The 26,502-nt window shown below is 48.3% G+C and overlaps 1 protein-coding gene across 1 annotated transcript in view; it reads left to right on the top strand.

Annotated features, from left to right (window-relative positions):
* The window catches only part of KIRREL3 (kirre like nephrin family adhesion molecule 3), a gene marked incomplete at its 3' end in the record, with an annotated part of 345,526 nt that overhangs the window by 109,802 nt on the left and 209,222 nt on the right, over positions 1-26,502 (top strand). The window lies entirely within an intron of this gene.

Below are 26,502 nucleotides of genomic sequence, written 5' to 3'. Positions count from 1 at the left end.
CCATCTCGGATAATTGTGCTTTGGGCTGTGGGTATGTGGCCTCCAAATGCTATCCAGAAATCGCCGCTCGCTGCCGAGCCGCCTGGTGCAGGCATGTCCAACACCTTGGAAAAGAGACTAAAAACATCCCCGAGAGTCATAAGGCAAGGACAAGAGGGTGATATCTGGAAGATATAATCTTGAGAACTGGGACCAAGCCACGATGGAAGTGGCGAGAGCTCAGATTTAACGGAGGGTGTGCGCTACTGTGTTTACTGGACAGGAGAAACTTGCTTCCAGTGGTCCGGCAAGTCATCTCTGCCTTGGGAGGGAGCAGCCTGCTGCTATTTCTCCCTTGTCTTAATGCTGCTTTGCATCTTCCTAATCCCTTGCTGAGTTTTCCTCTTGTCCTGTGCCACCTACTTGGACTAGTGAAGCAAAAATTGACATTACCTTTAATTTCAGTAGTTTTCCTTGCAGCCATGCCCTGATTTAGCAACCAATTTTAGCATTGCCCATTTTAGCAACCAATGATAGGACAAGGGGTAATGGATTCAAGCTGGAACACAAGAGGTTCCACTTAAATCTGAGAAGAAACTTTTTCTCAGTGAGGGTGACAGAGCACTGGAACAGGCTGCCCAGGGAGGTTGTGGAGTCTCCTTCTCTGGAGACATTCAAAACTCGCCTGGACGCCTTCCTGTGCAACCTCATCTAGGTGTTCCTGCTCCGACAGGGGGATTGGACTAGATGATCTTTTGAGGTCCCTTCCAATCCCTAGCATACTGTGATACTGTGATTTCACCTGCCTGTCTCAGCCCAAACGACAGCCAAAGCGTGTGCCGGCAAACCGTGGGATGGCACCTTCTTTTAGGGGTTTTCTTCCATCAATCCATCGTTCACGGCGCAATAAAAAGATCTCCCGTGTCCTTTGGAGCTCGTTGCATCATTAAACTCGAGGCCTGTGCAGGCGAGGACTGGACAGGAGAGCTTCATGGACAGTCCCTGTGAAGCATTGAGGAAATGACCTTGTCGCTGGCCAGAGGAACGAGTGTCACGCCAAAGGTTTGCTAATGGACCCTGCTAAAAGGGTGCCTGGGGCTCATTATAGCGGAAGTAAAACTTGAAGGTCAAAGTGGCGTGGAGCGATGTTTTCGGGCTTAAGAAAGAAAAGAAGAAATAAAATGCGTTGGAATTGTCTTTCGTCTGTTTTGAGATTCTGGGCACGGCAGGCTCAGAGGGCAGACTTCTCATAGGAACCATGTTTCTGATACTCCACTGCAGCTGAATCTTAATCGAGATGATGTTTGTTTCCCCCTGGCAGATCTTCCCTATCTGTATTATATTTTTCAAACAACCATCCTAATGAAATTTTCCCATTTATTTCAGTTAAATTTCCCTTATCGCCGTCTTGTAGCCTATGCTGTGTTTTTGTTGAGAGAAGAGCAATGCCTTCCCCCTTCTAATGGGGCACAGGAGCAAGAAACGTGCCGAGGTGGGAGGAGGTGGGATACATTTTATTTTCTTCAGCTGCAGAGAGAGGGGTCACTTTCCTTTACCCGGCCTCTTTTTATTTCTTGCTTTTCTGTTGTTGTGGGCCTTTTTCTTCTTTCTTTTTTCCCCTTAACAGTGAGTCTCATCATCCCTTGTCAAGTTTGGTTGAGATTCACCGAGAAATTCAAAAGTACTTAGGAGGCACTGATTGATGGACCAACAAGGTTGTCAAAACAGCTTAAGAAAATGAGGCTAAAACTGAAGATAATAATTAGTGAAATCGATAAGAAGGAAAGAGGCTGGAAGGCTTTCCGGCTGCTAGACCCAGTGGGGATCATAAAGGCGATCCGGCACCTGGAGTAGAGACTGTTAGAAAATGAGCTGAAGAGGTCCTCTGCTGAAAACTTTGAGACAGACAAAGTTTGACATTGTTTTCATCACATGCCAAATACTTTGTGTGGGGGGGAAGGCAGAATATTCCCCTGGAAAACTCTTTGATTGATGTTCCTTGAGAGTTGTCATTCATATGTACCATACCTTCGTTTTCCTCTGTAAAGGGGTCTTTGCTGCTGGCTGCTCTCTTCAGCAAGGCGCAGGCTGTGAGCGCTATTAGGAAGGTAACGCAGAGGCTCAGGGAGCCCCGAATCACCCAGGGATTTGCGGAGTGACGTGTGAGACTGACAGGTACGTTCCTGAATAGGCGGTTAAAAGGCAAGGTGGTTTTACTTCAGATTTTTTGTCCGCCGATTGATTATGTTCTGATCAAGGAACGAAGGAGTATAATCTAGCCAAAGGCAATACGGGTTGTTACGTCCCCCGCAAGCTGATGAGTCGGAGGTTTGTAAAGACCTGGGGAGCCTGCGGCGGGTCTGAGCAACGCCTCTCCCAGCGAATTTCTTTCTTGAGTGGCTGAGCCACGCGTGGGGGGATGGCAAAAGGCTGCACAGATCTTTGAAAGAAACCCAGCACGTGGTACGAGGCCCGAGGGGTGTGAAATAGGGACTGTTGTACGCCAAGACAGAGGTGAAGTGGCAGAGCTAAGGTAAAAACATCTCGGAGTAAGGATGGAACAGCTGGGGACGGCGTAGGAAGATGCCAAAGCCAGGAGAGCCCCCGTTTGGGGCTCGGATGCACAGGCAGGGGTCTGCACGGGCTATTTTGGCATTGCTTTTTCCCTGCAGCGCTGATAAATCGTATTGGTTTCTACGCCAGATGTGAATACCAAATTCTTGGCAAAGTTTGGCGGGAGGAGCTCCTGCTGCCCTCGCCGCGCTGCGCGGCTCTCGCTGGTGATGGGCATGTTGAAGTAGGCACCGAGCGCGATGGAGTGCCTTTACACTTGACACCCCTGTTTATAAATATGTATCTACATGCAGAGGAATTGTCTCAAGCTGGTCAAAACACAATTATTTCATTTTCCTCCCCATTCAGGATTGTTGTTGTTTAGGAATAAATTGCCGCCGCTGCTGCTGATTTACAAGGGCAGGAACGATGGCATGAAATGGGCTCAGTGAAGTGATTTTGAATTTCCACTACAATTACTCTTCTCTTCAACCATGTGATTCCCTTTTTCTCGCATGCACCAGCCAGGTCCCGGTTTTGTTTTGCTCGCTGCTGCCCGGGGAGGTTCGCCTGCCCTTACTGTGCAGCGAGCCCCGGGGCTGAGCACGCAGAAACAAGCCTGAAGTGCTAAATTGCACTTTAATAAAGGAAGCTGGCAGAGAAGGTATGTCCCAAAATCCCACCGCGCTGGCACCAAGGGATGTTGATGCTCTGGCTTTGGTGGTGAAGTCGAGAGTTAAGACCCCGGATTTGTGTACACCTGCGTTGTATATACCTACTCACTACTAGGTAAATTTCTTCCCTTCTCGGTACCTCAATTTGGCTGCTTTTACACCCTGGATAAGGTCTTCTTGCTCCAGACCGAACTCCTCAACAAGCCCACGTGCTTCCCTTGGTGGTCCTCTGAGGAGGCTTTTCAAATTCGGGGAGATGGGTGAGAGTTTGCGCGTCACTATTAAAGCTCTTCATGGCCCAAAGGGCAACCTAGTTATTGGAAGGGGGCTGTCGGTTTGGTAGACGTTCATCTCCTGATGTCTTTTGTGGTCTTCTCTAGCTCGTGCGCCTTCCTCAGGGTCACACCTGTAAATGGGCTCAAAATCCCCTGTTCAGGTGGGCGGCTGGGGGATACTCTCATGGGTACATACATTGCTCAGAGTGAAAGGGAAATTTTAAGTGAGCAGAGAAATAATTTGGAGGAATTCAGCTTTCTCTCCTATGTCTTGGCTTAGTTTGGTGTTGCGTGTGTCCCTCTGCATCACTTACCCCCCCTAAGTCTTTCCTTCTCCTTTACCAATGTCTGCAGGAGCTCCGTAGCCCAAAGCCACCCTCCTGACCCTTCCAGGAGGCTGGGATTTTTGGATGGTGTTGCTAATTCCGGGCTATTTTCCCTACCTTGTATTGTTTTATGAAAGGTATGTGCTGGGGATTGTAAAGTTATTAACAAAAAATCTGAGCTCTGGTAACATAGTGCTAATACAAAACCACGCCAGCTACGCTGAGCTCTAAATAGTATAATAAATGTGAACATCTTGGGTAATGTGATTTATTATTGGCAGCATGAATAGGAAAATAATAAAACAATATAATGATTCTGTAAGAAAAATGAGGTTTTTTATTATTATTCATACTTCGAAGCTTGTTTACAAGGCAGGAATGAGGTCAGACTCTTAAACAGAGCCGCCGATGCCAGATCCTCAACTTTTGTGCGTATCGGGAGATGTAATCCCCTTTCCCCCAAGTTCATTTGCGTGGGGAATTAGGCTCCCCGGTTTCATTATCGCTAATAGACCTTGCCTGTTTCTAAGTGGCGCCGAGTATTGGAGTGCTGAATTGATAACTGAGGCTGCACAGCTTGACGGGCAAGTTGTTTTTCCGCGCCTGGCAAAGGGAGCGATGGTGTTTGGAAGCGGGATTCGTTGGTTTAGCTCGGTAGGGCAGAAGCTCGGGCTAGAAGGTGGGGTTTGGTGAGGCGAGCTGCCGGGTGGAGAAGAGGGGTAGCCAAAATGCTGTGTGGAAAAGAGGCAGTGCTTGAAGTGATTTGGCTGAGGGGGGAAACTGAGGCACCGAGAGTTGATGCAGCTGATCCGGCATAGGGCTGTCGGCAGGACCTCGGGCTCCGTCCCGGGATGGTCCATCAGGATGCGCGGCGTGGCACGGGGGTCAGCAGGGCAGCGCTGTTGCCCCTGGTACCCCCAACAACCCCTTTTTCTTTCCTCGCAAGTTACCTCAGCTGATTTCCTAAGATCCTCCTGTTTTCCCAGGGACAAATGAGCCCATCACCTTCCCTCTGCAGCGCGTGGTGCATCCTACGCCTTCCCAAAAAAGGCTCCATCCGTCTTTTTATTATGCATTCCACTTCTTGCCCAACCCGGCAATGTTTAACAGAGACAGGGCTAAGCAATGCTTATTTTCCTCTTTATTTTGCATCAGCCCAGCTGCACTCAAGACCAATTGGATTTTCCATTACTGTGGCAGGTTACGATCCTTTGGTTACTTTTCCTGTAATTTTCATGTTTGCCTTTTAATATTTCTTATGAGATTGAAAGCTTCGGATAAGAGGTGGTAAGCTTTTTGCTCAGCGTGTTACAGAGGAACTACTTGAATTTGAATGAGGTGCGAGGAGGGTTGAGAGATACCGGGGCTGGCGTCTGCTCGGCGGCTGGGCAGATGAAGGGAGGTGATGGAGCTGAGCGCGGGGAGGCTGGAGCACAGGCAGCAGCGCCTACAGAAAAAGCATTTCTTAAGGCCCAGCAGTGCTAAATCTCTGCGCCTTTGTAATGACAGCTTCTGCTACCATCAACATCTCCCGTCTTTTTCAGTAAAGTAATTCTTTTAGATGCTTCGTATATAGATAGATTTCTATATCGAGAAGGTTTTTTTTTTTTATTTATATAAAATATATATATCTGTTGTCAGCTGGTGTTACAAAGAGCATAAAGCACATCTCTGGCTTCTGCGTGTTCAGCTCGCTTGGGATCGCGTCGCAGGTATGAGAGCAGAAATGAGCCAAACCTCGACGTTTTCCTTCCATGGGGGGGGGCCTTATAGGGCACCGGTATGGGTACATCATTATTTGAATGGCTGTGGGATACTACTGGTATCTATGGGATTTCAGGTAATTCCTGGATGTTTTGTTAGAGAATATAATGAAGTATTTATGGCACCTTATTTTCCTCCATATGAAAAAAAAAAGCAGCACTCTGGGCTTTTTTTCTCCAATAACTTTTGCTGGAGACTGCCAGCTTCTTTGCCTGCATCCCTCTGGAAAACAGGGGCTTGTGGGACTCCTGATAAAAAGTTAGATAATGCCAATTATCTTACTTAAATGTCATTAAATGCTGCCGATGACACTCGGCTAAACCCACCTCCTGTGGCGTTTCGCAGGTGGTGGCGGAGAGCGGCATTTCGCTCGGCTGGAGAGACCGAGCCGCGGAGGGATGCGGTGCCGGTCTGCGGGAAATCTCTGCCCTGGGACCCAGATATTGCATTTAGATGTAGTTGCTTTCATTAGCTCCCTATTTTATAGCACTCATCAGTCTTTTTCCCCTGCCAGAAAGTCTCAAATGTGCTGGGGAATATTCAGGCCTCTTTTGGCAAGCGTCAGAGATAAGTGGATAATAAAACACACCTTGAAAGTATTCTCCATCCTATTATTAGGCACTTTCTTATTATACTTGCAAAGAAAAAAAATTCCAGTTATAGAGTGGTACGCTTTTCCATATTGTCAGCGCATCGTGTCCAGACGCTTGCAAAGAAAGTCTTTCAATAATATTCTCACTATTGTTTGTTGATTGGCTCCATTAATCAGTTGTTCAGAGCCTCAGCTACGTATTTCCAGGAGTTTGTGCCGTTTAAACCCCCCCTCTTTCCCCGCAGCTTCCTTTTATGCTCCCATGAAACTTTGAAAACGCTTAAACCACCGCTTCAGCAGGAATGAGAGGAGACAGATCTGCAAAGATACCTGCTCTCCTTTTAGAGAGAACAAAAGCTCCCTGGAATAGCAGCTGTTATTTACTCATCTCTCATCAGCAGATTTGACCTAATTTTGGTCTCCCCCCATGCCTTTGTTTCAAACACCTGGTTGCGGCGTCGCCAGCGCATCCGACTCCTTTATCCGGCGGCTGGTTTTGTGCGATGGGGGGGGGGGGAAGAGCTCCTGGAGAAGCTGAGCCGCCGCGATGGCAGGGCGGCTGCCCGTGGAACTGAGCGAGTGCTGCAGAGCAGACGCCCACCAGTTAGCTTTTGGGAACCCCGTGAGAGGCTTGCTTTACAGGATGTTGACGTGCACGCCTTGCGTGTCCTAACAGGCACGTGGCACGGCTGTCTGCTTGATGATGACCGCCTTGGCTTTTCACATATCTCACCAAGCTCGGTTTGTCCCAGGGGTGGTGGCACCTTGTTGGCCACCAGCTCCTATAAATAAGCCCGGAGTGCTTTCTCAAGCGAGCCCGGCTAACGTAAGAGCTGAGAGCCCGCTGGTGGGCACCGAAGTCGCTTTTGCATCAGCTCACATGGTACGAGCTATTACTTTACCTCGGAAGCTACCCGGCTCTCTCCATCGCTGCCCGAATAAATGCAGCCACAGATTTGTTATGGCTTTCCATTTCAAATAGCCTACAGCCCTCCTGCGCTGGCGAGGAGGCAGCCGGGGAGGGAGATGCACCGATGAGAAATGCGGGGCCCCTAAATTCATTTTTCAAAGATGGCAAGCAAAGCCGGTGATTTATCTGCTGTCACTCCGGTCCGAGCAAACCTTCCCCACCAGGTGAGCGACGTAGGAAGGGTGGCTCACCGAACACACGAAATACAGTGATGCCCTGTCAAGTTTCCTCACCTACAGCTGACATTTATTTTGAGCCCTGAAAGTAATTAACGGCACTGCCTTGAAAAAAAAATAATGAACCTCTCTCCCGCACGGTTTCTTGGCTCTGTTAGCCAACTTTCCTACCTGTCTCATGCGCTCCCTATGAGTTTTCATGCCTGCGGCTCCCTCCGTCATCTCTGATTTATTGCCTTCAGAGTGGGACCTTCATCCCAAGGGCTCAGCGGCTCTGAACTGGCCTTAGAGAGACCTTCGGCGTCATTGGGAGAGACCCACCATCTGGCACAGCATTGCAATTTTTGGAAGTATTGGGTCCTGTTGGACTCCCTTGAGGCGCTCACCCATCCTTAAGGCAGTCTTCTCTGGTGGTGGCTGGTCACAAACGTTTCTAGCAGGCGTTTCAGCTGCTTTAGTAGAGTTGTGTGCCGTGGAAGCCACCTCGCCCTTCATCTATTTGGGAACCACGTGATATTACAGCCGGCACCGCCAGGCATTAACCGCACTTCACCTCTCATTTACATGGGTCGGCGAGCAACCCTACATGCCCTCAACTATGATATGGGATCAGCCCGGGAAAGCAGCAAAGCCAGGGTGAGATCTCCAATCTGCGCAGAGAGGAGGCGCTTTCCTCTCAAATTAGAGGGTTTTGGGGGGTTACAAAGCGTCACATCACTTGTGAAGCTTTAAAAAGGAGGTTTACAGAAAGGAAAGGGAAGCAAAACAATGTCTTGTTACAATGCACGTGTAGATTGGAGAGGCACTAGAAGGTCCACAGCATGCAGTGCAGATAAGTCCAGCCTTCTTGGAGGCTTAATTCTGCTTTGATCTTGTGCAACAGAGGTTGTACTAATGGCACGTACAGCGCAGGGTATGTCCTTCTCTCCCCATAGTCCCTCCAGCAGCACTAAAGCTTTTTGCAAACCATCCTCAGGTGCAATGCACAGGGGGGATGAGCCCCATCTGGGGGGAGGTTGGCACACTTAATCCACGGCATTTCTGTCCAGTGGTGGCGAGAAGGGGAGGTTTAAGGTGTGACTGCGCTCTTGTCTAGTTGTAACGTTGAATTGCAAAGTAATTCAGGGTGTTTGGAGGTCATGGCCAGCGTACCGCTCTTTTAATATTAAAGGTCTTTTTCAGTGGGACCCCTGTGCTGGAATTAAGGTCTGACACACAGTGCCTGAGTGCTCCAGGTTGGTGTCTCCTGTTGGCTTCAGTTTCGTAGAGCCATGGGAACGAACCAGCTGAGTATCTAGCAGGAAAATAAATTAATAGCGAGCACACCCCCAAATAAAAGTGGGGGTCATTGCTCCCATATCATTACTGTTTTCTAATAAGAATGCAAAGAAGCTGTGCCACCCCCCCAGGTCACGCTTCGTGTACGGAGATCACTGTTTCTTCAGGCAGATTGGATGGGAGCTGCGTGAGCCAGGGCTGCGCTCCTCTCTGGGTCGTCCCTGGTCAACATCTTCGCTGGGAAATCAATCAGAAAACTCAAGATGCTGTCAAGTGGGGCTGGTAGTTCTCTCTCTCTGTTGTACTTAGCAAATAATGGGAATTTTTATACATACATGGTTGGGTTTTTTCAACCAAAAATGGCAATCATCTACCTGTGTATGGTTTGAAGGAACGTTTCCCAGAAGATTGAAGGTGGTGGCCATGGCCTCTGGTCAAATTTTAGATTATTTTAACTGCATTGCTTTTCCCTAAAACTCTTTTTTTTTTTTGGCAGTTTCAGATGGCTGAGTTGTTCTTGACCTCCTGCCTTGAATTCTCCTGGTTTGTTACTGCTCATCGTTAAGGAGCCGCTGTGCTCTACATCAGAATCAATGCAGTTCAGGCCTAGGTAAATGAATCCTGTAGATAGTCGATTATAAGCACTTTGGGACACTTCTGAGTGTAAAGAAGTTATATAAATGCAAGCAGTTATCTTGTCATTTAGATAGTGAGATGAATAGGCTCTTTAGAAGCACCCAATAGGTACGGGATGGTTATTGCTATTGAAAACCTTCTACCTGATGCTTGGTTTAATTATCAAAATTATTTCAGAAGCAAGTTCCTGAAGATCTCCTTTCTTCCTCCTCAATGGCAGTACAACCTGGAATCGGGTTGTGCCGTTACAGCTGAATGCCAGAAATCCTGCTATTCAGTATCTCTACAACAAGAGGGTGACCTGGTGGTAACTAAGAGAGGAACAGCCACGTGTAGACCGTATTTGCCCAGATTTAATGGAAATTATAGTTATGAGACTAAATTCTCTCTGCTTTCTCCTTGTCTTGTTGCGTTGGGTGCAAAGCCTGTGCTGCCGGTTGGGTTGCCAAAGCCCACTTTGGGTCCTTATTATCCCAATCGGTCAAACATCTTGAACAACCCTGCGATTTCTCATCCCCTGTAACATAACGAAGCGTGTGAGGTACTTGCTAATTTATTAACGCTCAGATCGCTTTTATTAATGCTCTTAATGTGCCAGCGATAGGGGTGGACTTTGGGAGAAGGGATTGCTTTTAGATAAAAGAAAGGCAATATTTTACTCTGAAAAGAAACACAAAACACAGCGAGACTCGTGATAAATCATGTGCTCAACATCGCCGCCGCTGTGATTGAAATTAATGGGAGTTGCGAGGCGAAATTCCCCATCATCTCTTGCAAATCTCAACTGGAGTTTGCGTTCCCAACCGCCAGCTTCGTGCATTGCTGCGTCGAGCCCACGCTCCCGCGCTCGTTCTTCATGTAAAAAGGGCCCTCCAGCAGGCTGTAAACTTTACGGCGTGATGGAAAAAAAACGGAGCTAAAATGTAAGCTTTTTGTCATCAACAAACGCAGCCGCTTTGGGGGCTCGGCGGGGACGATCGGCTGCGAAAGGGAAGGAAAGAAAAAGCGGCAAGGTCTTCAGTCGCTTACAAAACATGCAGAGCGGCAGAGTGGGTTCGGAGCGAGGCAATAACCTCGGAGTTGCTCTCCTGGCTCTAATAACCCGAATGTTCACGGCGCCGGGTTGTAGCTCATCAGAAACGGAGCTCCTCCAGCAGCACAGCGTGCTCACCGCTCTGCTGGTGCACTGGAGTCAGTAAAGGTCCTTAATGAAGCGTTATTTCATCCAGCACCGCTTGCGGAGTCTTCTGGTTGCATATGAGACAACACGGTATATATCTAGTTGGAGAACCTTCCTTTCCCCCCCCCCCCCTTTTTCTTCTTTTTTTTCCCCTTTTTCTTCTTTTTTTTCCCCTTTTTCTTCTTGTTTTTTCCCCTTTTTCTTCTTTTTTTTCCCCTTTTTCTTTTTTTTTTCCCCTTTTTCTTCTTTTTTTTTCCCCTTTTTCTTCTTTTTTTTCCCCTTTTCTTCTTTTTTTTCCCCCTTTTTCTTCTTTTTTTTCCCCCTTTTTCTTCTTTTTTTTTCCCCCTTTTCTTCTTTTTTTTCTCCCTTTTTCTTCTTTTTTTTCCCTTTTTCTTCTTTTTTTTCCTTTTTCTTCTTTTTTTTTCCCCTTTTTCTTCTTTTTTTTCCCTTTTTCTTCTTTTTTTTCCCCTTTTTCTTCTTTTTTTTTTCCTCTTTCAGGAAGATACCTTCTTTGCAGGTAACAAATTGATCGCAGGTGGCGAATCGCCAGATCCTGCCATGCCCGTGGCCGCTGTAAATAATTGAAGACGTGAAGTTGCGCGCAACTACCTGTAATGAAACATCCTCACCATCACCTGCAGGAAAGGTTTTCCTCTCTTTTCCTCTCTCTCGCACGCAGGCGCAATCCCCCCGCAAATAAGTTGTTTTTTTTTTTAGCATGGGCTTTTCAGCAGGAACTGTCTGTTTTCAATCAACCATTTGTGCGTATCAAAGAAAGAACAAATTGCTAATTTTGGCCAAAATTTGATGGCTTGTGTTTAAACCAAGCGTTCCTTGCTCTTGAGACTTACCAGCTTGCAGCGAAACACTTGCAGGAAAAAATGTCGATGTAGTGAAATCCTCAGCGCTTCCATTGCTTTTTGCTGAGCTTTCTTGTGGAAGCACGTTTCCCAACTAGCTGTAAACGTTCATCCCCGTTCCCTGTTCATGAATTATCCAGTGCTATTCCAGTGCCTCGTGGCAGAGCTCAGTCGATGAATAGGCACTGTCATGAAACACTCCAGAACTGTAATTAATAGCTCAACCTGCAGAAAGAGCTTAAATTTAGAGCTGCAAACTCTTGCGCGCTCCTCAGATGCTCCGCGTGGAGCACAGACTTCGCCTCGTCTGCTGGGTGACCTGTGCCATGCAGCTTTGCTTTTCTTCCCTGGCAGGGTACAGATAAACATTTGTGCCAACTCACAGCCAGAAAATAGCAAGGGTTTCTCGTCAAATTCACAGAACACAAGGAGTTTGTGAGAGGAGCAGCCAGGGACTGGGATGCAAGTGCTTCCAGGGCAGAAGTTTGGGAGGATCAGGGAAGACGGTACAACCTTTTGCTGTGGTCTTTTGGGAGATTTAACTGTTTTTCCTAAATGTTCAGAAGGTGACACGCTGGAAAGTGCCAGTAGGCTCGTCAAACGCAGCTCCGTTTAGTCAGAGACATGGCATCACTCCCGCTGCCCGGTGCGGGATGCTCGCTGAGCATCTTGCCCTCTGCCAGCCAACCCCCCCCCCCCCAGCCCCGGCATAGCCCCTCCAGCGGCTCTGCTGCTGCCGGTGTCCTCACAGAGTGACAAGCCGCACGGGCGCTTTGCAAAACGCCCCTCTCAGCCCCCCGTTAGAGGGTGAGACCCTCTAACGAGCACACGGGGCTCCACCTTTGGAGGTCAGGGTGCCGCTCTCCCTCCCACCGTGCCTCGGCGTGGGAGAGTGACCGCTTCATTCGACCAGAGCTATCGTTACCGGACCAGGTCAGTGTTGCAGCACCGGAGCTGCTAACGCATCGTCTGCTGGGGTTTCCCGCTGTTTGCAGCCATCCCACGGGCAGGCGGGATGCAGGAAAGCCTAGGAGAAAGAGAAGAGGTGTTGAGGAGGGACAGGCAGAGAGATATTTTGTCATTTCTCTGAGCTGGCGGTGTCCCATCCCACGCAACACAGAGGCAGGACAATCCCTCTCCTTCCTCCCTTCCCTCTCGCAGAGGATTTTCCCGTCTCTCTTACCCTGTGGCTCTTGCAATACTCCATCCATGGTGTCTCGGCATCGCTGTACCTCTTCCTGGCTCCGTCTTTGGCATGGTGGTGGCTTGGCTGGTGGCAGCGAGGAGGTAAAAATGCGCGTTGTTTTTTCTCAGGGAGATGGTGGGGGGGGGGAAGAACTCGGAGACCAAAGACCCGTTACGCAGAAGGGAATGGGTAATAAATCCCGGCTCTGGGGAGTTTGCTGTCCCACGCCTGGTTTGCTGTCCCCTCCTCATCCTCTGCACTGGCCCCGTCCCCGTTATCTGCTCATCATAAATTGCACAGAAAACATACGGGTGAGGAAGTAATCCTTTCAATGGGGGCAGCTGAGAAAAACAACTATAATTAAAAACAACGATGCATTGGGTTTCTAGCGTTTGTCTTTATTCCCCGTCGGGCTGCCGAAGACCATGCCAATTAATCTGTTGCAGGTGGGAGTTAGTTTTAATATTGTGCCGAACCGGGCTGTTCGGCTTCTTTTTCCACCATCTGACTTGGTCCTCCTGCCCTCTTGCCTTCATTAGTGTGAGACAGTAAAGAAAATTACAGTATAGCCCACTCAAGGCAGCTGTATGGGAAGGTGGTTGTTGGTTGGTTTTTATTTTTTTTCAAAAGACACAAGTAAATAACAGTGACCTGGCAATTACTGGAGCATTGTTTATTCCAGTGCTAAATGTAGAAGCCACAAACCTGTTAAACTGTAGGAACATGGAAACCTATTATAAAGAAGATTAAAACCAGCTAGCCTTTGAAATAGGAGTTTGTGGGCTTTTTTTTAAAGGTGATGCACGTGGGATTGTTTCTTCCTTACTGGTGCTATTAACTCTCCACTCTGTATTATCATACATAGTTTACACAGAGGGAAAAGGATGTTTGATCTGTGGAGGGACATACCCAGACAATTAGCTTAAAAAAAAAAAACAAACCTTTTCTTGCTGCAACCTCAGGTTGGAATACGCTGAACTGAAGTAATTCGTCAATGGGTGAACACAGGGTGATGGTGGCTTCTGGTGGCCGGGAGAGGTGGAGCGAACAACAGGCGGATGGGTTGTGTCTGCCTCTTAAATTTCCTTCGGCTGCGGGAGCAGGAGGTGAATCTTGGAAAATAACGAAGCGGAATTTATTCTGACTAAAGTACCTTTTTAATGCTTAAATGCATGAATTATCTTCCTGTTAACTGGGGGATTTTGAAATATCAGTGAGCATATGCACAGCCTTACCTCGGTTTTTCCCTGGGAAAGGGTAGAGGCAGAAAAGCCCTTGCAGGGAGATTGGGGATGGATGCGGCTGGTGATGCCGTGGAGGTCAGCTGGAAAACGGGAGGGCTGGGGCACAGTGCCCGGTCCAGGAGGTGCAGACACCACGATGGGCAGCGGCACTCGTGCTCTCAGCATCTCTCCGCCAGCCCTGGCTGATCTCTAGGGCTGGGGAGATGCCTTGGAAAAGTCACCCTTTCCTCCAGGGGCTGCAGATAGGATGAGGTGGGTGAGCAGAGGACCTCGCTGTCTTCTGCAAGCTCTGCGGCTTGAATCTACAGCTCCAGCAGTGTAACTGCAAGAAAAGCTCATCTGCAGAGTTAAGGGGGCTCATTTCCAAGAGGGAAACCAAGGTTTGTCTAACCCTCATGTTACCTTCATGTAGAAACCCTTTTTTTCAAGCTCCTGACAAAGCTTTGTTGCTTTGTCTACTAGGAGGAAAGGAAGACCTCAGTTTCCTCCCTTTGCATCCTCCTTGCAAAACCCTGCTCCTCCTCCTTGCTGAAAGGAGACCGTTCCCCTGGCCAGAGCTGATGATTTTCCTCCGTTCCCTTTGCTGTGGATGTGGAGCACCTACTGGCTTCCCCTGATGTGAGGACGACCTGGGAGCATTTCCCCATCCGCTCCGCTTTCATTCCTTGATGTTTCTGTTCAGCGGCTGCAGTGAAAAGCGGTTATTATCAGTACCCTGATCCTCAGAAGCTCACTTGATTTTACTGGAGTCGGGGCCAGATTTTAATCTTGGTTGTAGTGGTGTAAATCCTTACGTGGCTTCAGCGGAGTTGATCCAGGCTTTATAATAGTGTGAGTGAGATAAGAGTCCTCTGCTGTCCCTTCCTCCACCCGTATGCCTGAGCCCTTGGAGATCCTGAGTCAATTATATATTTTTTATATGTTTATATATATATCTCCCCTGACCTTGTAAACCCATATGTGAACTTGACCAGCATTCCCCTAGGATAATGCAAATCAGTATGGCATTTTTTTCCCCTCCCCTTTCTTTTTAACGGGACTATCTCAGGAAAATATAAATCTAAGTATTAACTTGAGCCGCCAGCCCGGAGGGTGTCATAAAATGAGGGAGAAGGGTCCTGGTGTGCCCTGTTACCTGGGAGCGCTCCCCGAAAGGTCAGGAGAAGCTGTGGTCGGAGGAGGAGAAGCAGCTGGTGGTGGCACCCGGAGCTGGGTGTTTGCAGAGGCACCTACTGCTGCTGAAGCTGGCGGGGGAGTCGCAGTTAAAATGCAGATTTCCCCAGTGCGAGGGACGCTCTGAACTGGCCCTTTCTTGCACAGCTCCAAAATGTGCAGGAAACAGATGCCTGCGCGACGTGGCTGTGTCACGACAGGGTAACCACTGTACGTGTAGTGGCCTTGCAAAGGGAAACGCACCCAACGTGCCGGTGGTTGTGTGCTGGAGCCCGGAGGAGGTGCAGCGTGGTGGTCAGGGGAGCAGCTGGTACCTCCTGGGAGAGCCAGGAGCCAGGCTGATCTTCAGCTTTGCATCAAGATGGTCAATATTAATTTACTAACCTGGCTCAGCTGGAGGTCCCAGTGCAAAAAGCACTGAAAATAAGATCATAGAATGGTTTAAATGGGAAAAAAACCTTGAAGATCATCTCGTTCCACCCCCCTGCCCCGGGCAGGGACACCTCCCACCAGCCCAGGTTGCCCCAAGCCCCGTCCAACCTGGCCTTGAACACTTCCAGGGATGGAGCAGCCACAGCTTCTCTAGGCAACGTGTTCCAGTGTCTTACCACCCTCAGAGTGAAAAATTTCTTCCTAAATCTCCTCTCTTCCAGTTTGAAGCCATTCCCCCTCGTCCTATCACTCCATGCCCTTGTAAAAAGTCCCTCCCCAGCTCTCCTGGAGCCCCTTTAGGCACTGGAAGGGGCTCTGAGGTCTCCCTGGAGCCTTCTCTTCTCCAGGCTGAATCCCCCCCACCTCTCCCAGCCTGTCCTCCCAGCAGAGGGGCTCCAGCCCTCCCAGCATCTGCAGGACCTTCTCTGGACCCCCTCCAACAGGTCTATGTCCTTTTGATTTTGGGACCCCCAAAGCTGGACGCAGTACTCCAGGTAGGGTCTCCCCGGAGCGGAGCAGAGCAGAGCAGAGAAGCAGAATCCTCTCCCTCGCCCTGCTGGCCACGCTTCTTCTGATGCAGCCCAGGATGTGGGTGGCTTTCTGGGCTGCGATGGCACATTGCCGGCTCTTGTTGAGCTTCTCATCAATCAGCACCCCCAAGTCCTTCTCCTCAGGGCTGCTCTCCAGCCATTCTCCACCCAGCCTGGATTTGTGCTTGTATCTTAAGATGCCTTAAGTTAAGAGCTGATTCTCACTATAGGCAGCGCATGACCTGTGTGGAGCTAAGAGAGGGGAAGAGACCGTCGACACCAAAGGTTTCCATCGGCAGTCCTTCCAGTGAACTGTTGCTGTCATAAAAACCATAATAGCTCCGATCAGCTCAATTAGCTAATGCCGCCATCCGTATTTGGAGTTAATAATACATCAGGAATTAGCCCAGCCGAGGAGGCCACTGAAAATTACGTTTGTTTATTAAAGAACCCATTTCTCCCTGCTTTCGCACGGATTAATAGCTGAGCAGAGACCTTGAAAGGTTAAGCGCTTGCATCCCGGTTCATATTTTCTTGCTGTTTAAAAAAAAAAAAAAAAATACCTAATTCATTCAAGTCGTGGCTTTTTCTGCAGCTAAAGCAGTTTCCCGGAAGAAGTTGTCACGCAGGCTCACAGTTATGTAAATGCGATAGTTATTTCTGACACCAGTAAATAATAGTTCTGTATGCACTGACACTGTTTTCTTACCTTATCACGCTAGGTCTCGAGCCGTGATTTAGATGTTTGCGGCTTATTAGCATTTTGGGGACTGTGGCAAGCAATTTGTATGGTGCGTTTCAATCTTATTTTATGCACACGAACGGGGGGAAAAAAGTGATTAGCGCTCTTTGGAAGGAAATGTCTACTAAATTGCTGTTCTGATCAAGGTAAATCAAGCCATCCGGTATAATGATCTGGTGTCGTCTGTAAGCCAATCATGCCCGGAGCTATTCCACGTTCACAGGAAAATGAGGACCTTGTGGTTTTTGTTTGTTGGCTGTGGGTTTTTTCTATTCCCTTTCTGCTAGGGAAAGATCTTTTTCCTGCAAAATACGTTATCCCGGAGCAGGGAAAATTGCATCTGGCCTCTTTAGTCTGGCGATCTCGAGGTATGTTAGGGTGCTGAAATAAAGCTTGGAAGAAAAGTAACGTCTCTGCCGCGTTCAAATTAAATATAATCCTGGGCAGAGAAGCTTTGCTCAATAAAACAAGTGAGGTACGGGACCGGAGAGCTGCGAAGCCTACGCTATTCCTTTGCGGTCTTTGCCACGCTGCCTTGCCAGTGGATCCTCTTTTAGCCCAAATTGTCCACGGTTGCATATGGTGGTGACTGGAATGAGCATCGCCGAGTCCATCTGCCTGCTCCGAGACTGCGGCTTCGACACTTTTGCCACCCCTGGAATAGGTTTGTCTAAGCTGTACTTAACGGCCTGCAGCGAAGGAGACTGCAAAGCTTCCTTTTTTTTCTTTTTCTCTTTTTTTTTTTTTTTTTCAGGAAGTTTTTTCTAATGTCTTTCCTAACTTCTTCTTGCTGCAATTTAAGCTCATTATTTTTTATCCTGTCTGCTGTGGGCATGGAGAGTAGCTTTCCTCCCTCCTGCCACTGCCTTTTTATGTGTTTGAAGATTATTCCTGTGGTTCTCCTCAGTCATCTCTTCTGCAGACAAAACAGCCCCCGTTGGCTCACTTAGTCCTCTTTGGTGGTGTTTCCTCCATCCTCCGAGCGTTGTCACTGCTGTCACCTGGACGCTCATCCCCGTCTCCTTTCATGCGCGGTGTGGCAAACCGGGCTGCTGCTTTATCAGCAGAGTACACGGGTTGCTTTGAGTCTCTTACAGGTCCTACTTGACTGTGCAAAGAAAAAGCAAAGACTTCGTGGCAGGGAAGATAGGCTTCATCCGTTTCCAGCTTGCGCTGGAGAGCATCGCCGGTACGGGAGAGATGGTCGTGAGATCACGCAGGCGTAGCGCTGGGAAAGACCTCTCGGGGCACGTCCGGTCCTCTCCTCTCACAAGAAGCCACATCTTACGTCTGAGTTTGCATACTTACCAATGTTTGGACTGCAGCTAATTAAATTCTTTGCTAGCATCACCCGGCGGTACTCTGGAGATGCTCTTCCACCACTTCACCCTTGTCACCGTTCAAACACTCTTATGGTTACAGTCTAAATTCATTTACGTGGCAGGATAATTCCAGCTGGGGCTAGCTCATGAGCCCCATTGCTTTGCTGAAATTAAAGGACAGCGTGATGTTAATTAAGTATGAGGACTTCTGCATCCTATAGCTATACGATCACACTGATAGACATAACGTATAATTGACTTGTAGCTCTGGCTTGGGCTCCTCTCCGGCTCTGGGAGGCTCCTCTCCAGCTGCAAAGGAGGAGCTCTGGTGGCTGATCATTTGAGATGAGAGTTATTCGTGCAACCTGGCTCTCCTGTGAAGTGCAGCTCCCATCCTCTGGCTGCCGTGAAAGCGCTTCCCACCAGCTTTTTTGTTCGTGTTTAGAGCCACCTTGCTCTGACCTGGAGGCAGTCGGCTCAGCTGGCGGCAGAAGCTGCCTGGTGAAATCGCTACCCTCCGCGCCTCGGGCGCTTGCGTGCCCGCCGCCCTTTTTGTAATTATCTCCAATCTGACTGCTCATTTCCACCAGAACTTTAAACATTGTTCCTTTTTATGTAGCGCGGCTTTTTAATTTCCCTCCCTAACAGAAGCGATTGTTTATGTTGTAAATGCCACATTAGTCCCTGTGAAATGGAGATGGAATTGATTTTCATTTCAGAGATTTCACAGCCTGCCCCAGAACTTTTCTGCTTGATTGCCGGTGCTCAGAGAGGCACGGGGCTGGAAGAGTGTCATATGTGGTATATACAAATACGAGGGCCTTTCTTGAATCGTGGATCCCCCTGCTTTGCTTGCCTGTACTTTGACAGCCATCTCAAAGAGTTTCCATCTTCAAGTTCTCCCTCCTGCTCGCCTTTGCAAGCGGTGGTTCGATCCAGGGCTGTCACTCAGCTTTTGGGACTTGTTATCCCACCGGTGGGCCAGTTGAGAGGTGAAGGAGCTTCCTGGTGATTTCTTTGTTCTTGCGGGGGATGCTTGGATCAAGCGCTCCCTTCCCAGCTGTGAAAATTAGGGTGAGGTGAGCCCAAATCAGCCTGTCCATGTGAGAACCCACGTTCTGGGTGATGCTCGCTTTAGACCGCTGTTTTGCTTGGCTTGTACCAAGCCCTTGGTCCTGGTTGTTCCATCTTTGAGGTGGGTAAGTCTGAAGGAGGATAAGTCTCTTTTTTTTTGGTGGTGTTGTGATGGAAACTTGCGTTTCCTCCCAGCCCAGCTCACCTATGCTTGCAGGATAGGACAAGAGGTAACAGGCGCAAACTTGACCATAGGAAGTTCTATCTAAACATGAGGAGAGACTTCTTTGCTTTGAGGGTGGCAGAGCACCGGCACAGGCTGCCCAGAGAGGTGGGGGAGTCTCCATGTCTGGAGCCATTCCAAACCCGCCTGGACACCGTCCTGTGCCACTGCTGGAGGCGCCCCTGCTCTGGCAGGGGGTGGGACTGGGGGAGCTCCAGAGGGTCCTTCCAACCCTCACCAGTCTGGGATTCTGTGACAAGCTTTGAGGAAAAAGAAGCTGTCGTGTGGTCTCCTTCCTGCTAAGTGTCACACAAACATGTACTAAGCGTCACACGGATGGGATCATCACTCCCCATCATTTAGCTCGTGTCACCGAGGCTTGTGAAGACCACTTGGGAGATCCTTGGGGAGGCGGAAGTCACCCATGTCGGGAGCAGAAGGAGCGCTCCCCGATTTACGGGGCTGCAAAGACACCTTTCCCTCTTGTGTATTAGCCAGAGCAGTGGGAGGTCACACGTGTTTTCTGGTAAGCTGGTCCCCAAGCTGCATGGAAGCTCCTCTCTGCTGCCATAGCTCTTTCTCCTAATGAAGCGCTCCTGTTTAATCACTCTGCGCCCATGTATCAAAGGCAAGCTCGTTCTGCGAAGGGGACGCGTGTGCCCTCAGCGATATCACAGTGAATCATTTGCGAGCGACCCAAAGGCTGAAATATGTTTGCATCAACCATTTCTCAAGGAATGCTACATAAAGAATCAGTTCATAAATAACTGGGCTCGAGCACGGAAAGTTCATAAACATCAGAGCCTGTTGAACAATTTGCTGCCAATAATTCACTGTGGTGGGGTTTTATAGAATCATAGAATTGTCTAGGTTGGAAGAGGGCAAAAAAATGCAGAATTCTTCTCCCTATCACCTTATAAACGAATTAAAAGAAGCTGGAGAGTCATCTGTCCTCTTCCCAAAATGTATTTTTGGAGCAGACTTCCTCAATTCCCGTGCAAATACGAACTCCCCTCCAGGCGATGGAGCAGGATACAGCTATGCGTACGCAGAAGGCGGGCAGAGGAGAATTGCGAGTAAGTGGCATGAAGACAATTTGCTTGGACCGGGGAGGAAGATGCGCTCTGACAAGGATAGATGGAATGAGGTTGTTGCCAGAGAAAATCTCGAGGAATTGCCAGCCAAGTTGGGGGGGGGGGGGAAGCTTTGGATGCAGCGAGCATGCAAATCTCCTTGTGTTTTTTGGTTTTGAAGCAGCAGAAGAGCAGGGCAGAGGAGGAGGGGAGGGGGGAGAAAAATCCAAAGAAGCTTTGTCAAGTCTGACATTCCTTTTGCATCCAAAAGTGGGTATTGATTTTCCACCCGTGACTGCTATAAATGAGAATTTCTGTGTCGCGGCGAAGGCCTGCGCTAGTAGTGTTTCTTATCTCCTTAAATATGATTACCTGCACTTCATGGTTTCATGGTTAAAATCGTAATGAACTTTGCCAGCCAAGTCAGTCCATCGTCTCGGGCGCGTTTGTGCGCGTGATCAAATGAATTCTCTCGCCGGTTACTCGCGGCTCTATCTCCAGGCTACAGGTTTATTGACTTACCGCTAATTTTCTTGTCAGGATAATTCTTCCAATCAAGATTTAAAACAAACTGGGAGGTTACTAAAGTGCTGGAGATTAAATTCCTAATGCTTTTGGATTTGATTAAGGTACCTCTGAGCGTGGGTATTTATTTTCGGGGGGTGGGAGAGGGAAGTGGACGGGGAGGGTGTGCGTCCGTGGGTTTGGTTTGGTGCAAAGCTTTTCTTGGAGGGACTGGGTTGTTTGTTTAGAGCAAATCCCTTCTTCCATGCCAACATCTGCCGCTCTGTATTTGCTTGCAGGGGAAACTTAAAAAAAAAAAAAAAAAAAAGAAGAAGAAAAAGAAAGAAATAGATTATTCCCACTGCATCAACCTACAGGCGGCTGCTGGCTGCAATTTTCTTCAATTTCTTGCCGTGAAAAGCAAGACCGTTCATTTTGTAAGTGCTGCTTTTGTGTGTGACCTATATTTTGAAAACTGATGGGGTCACCACCTCCCTCCTCCCAACCTGTTGAACCAAAGAGTGTTTGAGATCTGTCCTAGATTGTATTTATCTCTAAGATTATTTAAAAAGCGAGGTAGCTATTACTAATAAGACAGTGTTCGTCTGGTGGGTTTTGATTTCTTTTCATTTTTCTCCCTCCCCTTTACTCTCCTTTGTAAATGAAAATCCCAGCCTGGCTCCAGCTGACCAGGAAAGTGCTTTCCTTCACGTCTCTGTCCTTCAAAGCTGATTTAGAAAGCGCGTAATCTTTCTCCATTCATCAACTCCTGACCCGTTTTTTACTTTTTCCCCCTGCTGGCTGCTATTAGGCTGGCTGGCGAGTTTACAGAGGTGTCGTAGCTTGTCAGGTAGTTTTGAAGACATCATATTTGTGCATATGGATACAGGCAGTTTCAGCACTCGAGTTGTTTAATGACACGTCTCATGCCCGTTTGATTGGAGGTTGAAACCAGTGCAGACGGAGCCAAGTGAGATACAGCAGCCCAAATTCGACCACGTTCAGCTGTTCGGCGCTTCTTTTGCTCTTTATTGAGTTTGGGGTCTTTTTTCCCCATCAGAAATTCCCTTTTTTTTTTTTTTTTTTCCCTTCCCCTTTAATCTCACTTTCTATTAAAAGTCTTCCCAGAGCTAATGTAATAAATTTAGATCCAAAGCCAGATGCATAGCAAAACTTTTGGCAGAGAATACTCTATCAGAAGACATTGCAAATGAAATATGCTTTCCCTTGGGGATTATTCTACAGTTTAATTTAATTTGATATTTCAAATTAAATTAATTCAAATGGTTATGCAGTTTCCAGGGAAAACAGACTTCATTTATGATGTTCTGCCACCAAATTGTTTTGCTCCTATCATATATCTTATATTGTTAACCAGGAATGATAAGTAGTGACAACGTAGGATTTTTTCGTGCCCTTTGTTTTGCAATTCCCATCCTAAAGGGAATGGAATCGTTTCCCTGTGCAGGGGCTTCTCTGTGTGGTTAGTCCAACGTTTCCACTGAAACCTTTTTTTTTTGGCTAAAAATTAGTTTTTCATCAAAATGTGGTTTAAAAAAAAACAAAACGTGTTTGCTTTGAGAAGGTTTTGTTTTTATGGAACGCCTACTTCTTGCTGTTTTTCAATTTGCACGTGACAAAACAGCGGTGCTTTGTTTGGGATTGAGATTTTGATATACCGGGCTTTATAGCGCGGGGAGGAGAGACATCAGAAAATAAACACAGTATTCTGTGTTATTCTTGTGGTTTGGGATTCATATTCTTTTGGTTTGGGATTCTTAGTTTTTCAGCAAGAAGTGATTTTTTGGGTTGGTTTGTTTTTTTTTTTTTTTTTTTGCAAGGGCACAGTTGGGAAAATTTCCGCACTTTCCAACCAGATCCAGCTTTAGCCATACGCAGAATTTAGGTGGCTGCGTTGCGTTTGGAGGGGGTCCCATTACCTTTCATCCTTAAGCTGCAGGAGAGAACTTGCTTAAAAAGAAAAAAAAATCCTCAAACTCAAAACTTGAATAACTCCGCTTCTGGTGGGTGTCTCCCATTGCATAGGATTACTGATGTACCAGCCCTAAAACAACTGCGTCCCCAGACCTGTGTGGGCTCCCACGGGATTTCTTAATCTACCGCTTTTGAAGTGACTGATTTATTTAACATGGCTTTTCTCCACTGGCTCTTATTATCCAGAGTCATCAAGGAACTTGCACCAAACTCTGAAGTACATTAAGACAAGGTAATTCAGGGAAGTGTTTGCATCTAGAAATATATGTAAGCACTTTCCTATCTGCTGGCCTGTAGAAAAGCCATTATTCTCGACAGGCGAAAAAAAATATTGGTAATATCACAAGAGGCTTTGGAAGAGAACATAAAACTAGTTTCATTTTCCAGTCAACTGAGATCTAATATTTCCTATACAAGATGTTTAGGTGTTTTAGAAAAAGGAGCAATGTTTATTTGTCTAAAGCGACACACGCACAAAAGTTCTGTATTGTGCTTGTGGCTTTTTTCCATTGTAAATGGTTTTGTAGGGAGAAATCTCTTTCTCATCCATCGCAGCCGGTAGATTAGAGAAATATAAATATTATCTAAAGAGAACGGAGCCGAGTCTGCTACCGAATGCACGGGAGAAAAATGAGAAATGTAGCATCCCTCCTGAGGAGGAAGGCTGAGTGCTGAGTCAGAGCGAGCCTTGTTGTCTCCCCGGCTTCTGAGGTTTTATTCGCTTAGACTGTCCTGGGAAAAGGGTCCCACCGTGGGAATTCTTCTCCGATGTGGGTTTTGGGCTGGTCCAAAACCACGTCATTGAAGCAGTCCATCAGCAGCAAAGAAAGATTGGTCAAAACATTTTTCTTTCGCCCCTCTGGAAGTGCGTTGGGTTTTTGGTTTTGTTTTGTTTTGTTTTGTTTTTTTCAGAATAGTTTTCCAGTCCAGCAAGGATTTGTTCCAGAATAACGTGTAGCCCTAAAGCACCGCGAGGAGCGTGAGATTTAGATGCCCCCACCGTCTTACACACAGCCAGGAGCCTGGCAGCCAGGCTGGTGCTGCGAGCGTTTGCTTTTTTGAGCCGTGGCCGTTCCCCAAGCGGTTTTAGGCGGGATGGGAAGCGAGTCTTTGCCCTGGAGAGCTCAGGGAGGGATGGGCTGTATGTGCGATGGGGACAAACCAAGTAGTTATGGGGTCAGGGCTTGGAGTAAGAGGTGAACCTCCCCCATCCATTTTGCAGGCTCACCCCCGTCGCTGGGAGCGTTGGCGCGTCTGACTGCGCTTTGAAGGTTTTAAGTGTTGGGATTATTTTTTTTTTTTCCTTTTTTAACTCTTTTTTTTTTTTAATTACTATTTGAGAGTGATTTTCTCCCCGGCAGCAAGGAAGGCAGCCAGGAATTCTTAACCTTGAAGCTTCAGTGCTTCAGTTTGATCGTGTGCTGCCAGTGGTTTCGGTGCTGGAGCTGAAGTGGCTCTTTGGACGTAATCAGGGTAATCAGGGAAGCAAACCCCCGCCTGAATTAGCTCAAGTTTAATGGGGTACAGAGCACGCTGCAGCGCCTGCTGCTCCGTGGCGTCTTGCCGCTGCCCCTCCTCACGTGGAGACCTTCCAGCACTTCTCGTCTCGGTGGTTCACCTTACCGATCCATCTTCCCTCCCTCCGAAACCTCTCTTTCCCCCGTACCGCAGCCAGGAGGCTCAGCGCATCCTGTCCGGCGCCTCAGCACATGGTGGGAGCGAGGACCAGGCAGGCATGGAAAGCCTCTCCGATGGGCGATGGTGTCCGTCTTCTGGCTTGGTTTCTTCTCCTCGCAAACCCTTTCTCTGCCAATGAGGTGCTGCTCAGGCCAGTGGTCTCACGGGCCACGTTTGCGGGGTCAAGCCTTAGGAAAGGATTTGCTGTAAGAGGTCCCTGTTACCCAGCGCTCACGCTGTGAGCAGATGTGCCCATCATCTGTTCTGCTGCCGCGCGCCGGAAAAAAACAGGTGCTGGAAATAAAAAAGTGCAAGCGACTGCAGGAGGATGCCCTTCTCCAACCAATCCCGCAGCCCGTTCGTTTCCTTTCGCCCCTCTTCGGAAAGTTTCTCAGGATGTGGTACGCTTTACGATGCCCCTACTTTTTTTTTTTATTATTTATTTATTTATTTATTTATTTGTTCTGCAGCAGCGTTTTGTCTCTCAGCAAAGTCATCGTGTCAAAAAAAAGAGATTCGGCTTTCGGCTGGTTCCTTTTCCCCGTAGCATCCGCGAGCAGCCCGTGGCGAGGGGCTGGAGCCCTCCCCGGGGTCACCGCGCCGGTGCGGCACTGAGCCGCCATCTCGGAAGAGCCGACGCTCATGAGCAAAGAGGAACAGATGAGAGGGCTGTGTTTGGGGGTTTATAGATGGGAAATTGAGTCATGGGTTGCCGCAGGATTTTCTCAAGGTCATACGGGTGGGCTGGCCGGACTCAAGGCGAAGGGAGATAGCTGTTGGCTGTAAATACCGGAAAAACTGCATTTATGGGGTCTGGGTTTCCCAGGGATGCACATCTCTGTTCCAGGGGGTGGACTGGAGTAGGTGTCCCTGGGGAAGAGCCATTCAGGTAAGGACATTGCTGCCTGATCCCATGGTCCAAGCAGCCCACAGTGCCTTTCTTCCCATCTCAGTTGCAGTACAGATTTTCCCTCCTCGCTCTTGGGTTGAATTTTATCGTTACGTTGCTGCGGGTGCCTGCTTTGCTCCAGAACGAGCTGTGTTTGCCACTGAGATGAGTGACCCCTGAAGGAAAAAGCCTTCAGCCCGGGGCGATGAAGAGTGTTTGTCCTGAGCATCTTTGAGTGAGAGGAAGCCAAGAGGAAAGGCACTTGCGTGTGCCCAACTCCTCGGAGGCGGTTGAGCTGCTGCGTGGGTGGCTGTGGGTGTCTCGCGTGCTGCTCACCTCCGGAGTGTCGGCTCTTTGTTGCTTAAAGACATCAGTTCAGCTAAAACCTGCGATCTAGGGGGCCGTTCCAACACGGCTTCAAAAGCCCTTTTGGGATGAGGCTGCTGCCCTTAAGATAGTTTAGGAGTTATTGATGGAATAACCTTTGGGGACCAAGTCTTGCCTTTCGCAGAGGCGAGGGAGAAATTGTTGTTTAAATAACCCCCTGGGGACTAGAACTGGTGGTGACCCAGAAACAGTTTATTTTTTTTTTATTGCTTTCCAGATCTTCCCCAGGCTAAAGCTGTGTCTGGTAGAGGAAAACCAGGTTGTTACTGGGGGAGTAAGCAAATGAGCAGACGAGGGCAAAAGCTCAACAGAGCCGAGCATCCAGGAGGATGCGACAGCTGAACAGCACTCGCGCCCATCTCTTTTCTTTTGCTTTTAACATCCCACTGATCTGAAGCCCTTTTCCCCAAATGATGCATTTATCGTTTAATTTCTCATATCGTTGTTTCAGTAACTCGGGGTGAAAACAGACGTCGACTCTTTGCCGGGTGGCAATTCTAGTTTCAGCTGATGGGATGCTCGGTCGAAGCCAAACCGGTTTCCTCATCCACCGAAGGATGTTAGCGAGAGCTTTATTATTCTTTATCGTTTTAGCCACCGTGTGGTTGCTGACTGGCCAGGCAGGTATCTCCCAGCCCAGGTACCTGCTAACGCTGGCAAGCGGTGGAGGTAGGAGTGAGAGGGGATAAATGTGCTCTTATTTATCCATCCCTTGACGTGAGCAGAGACCGCCACCATCTCTAATTATTGCGGGGTTGAATTTGGGGTTGCACTGAATTTAGGGGCGT

The sequence above is a fragment of the Vanellus vanellus genome, assembly GCF_965231255.1.
Source record: "Vanellus vanellus genome assembly, chromosome: 21".
In the NCBI taxonomy this organism is placed as follows: domain Eukaryota; kingdom Metazoa; phylum Chordata; class Aves; order Charadriiformes; family Charadriidae; genus Vanellus; species Vanellus vanellus.
Note: the sequence above shows the minus strand (reverse complement) of the source record. Positions and strands in the feature narration are given on the sequence as shown.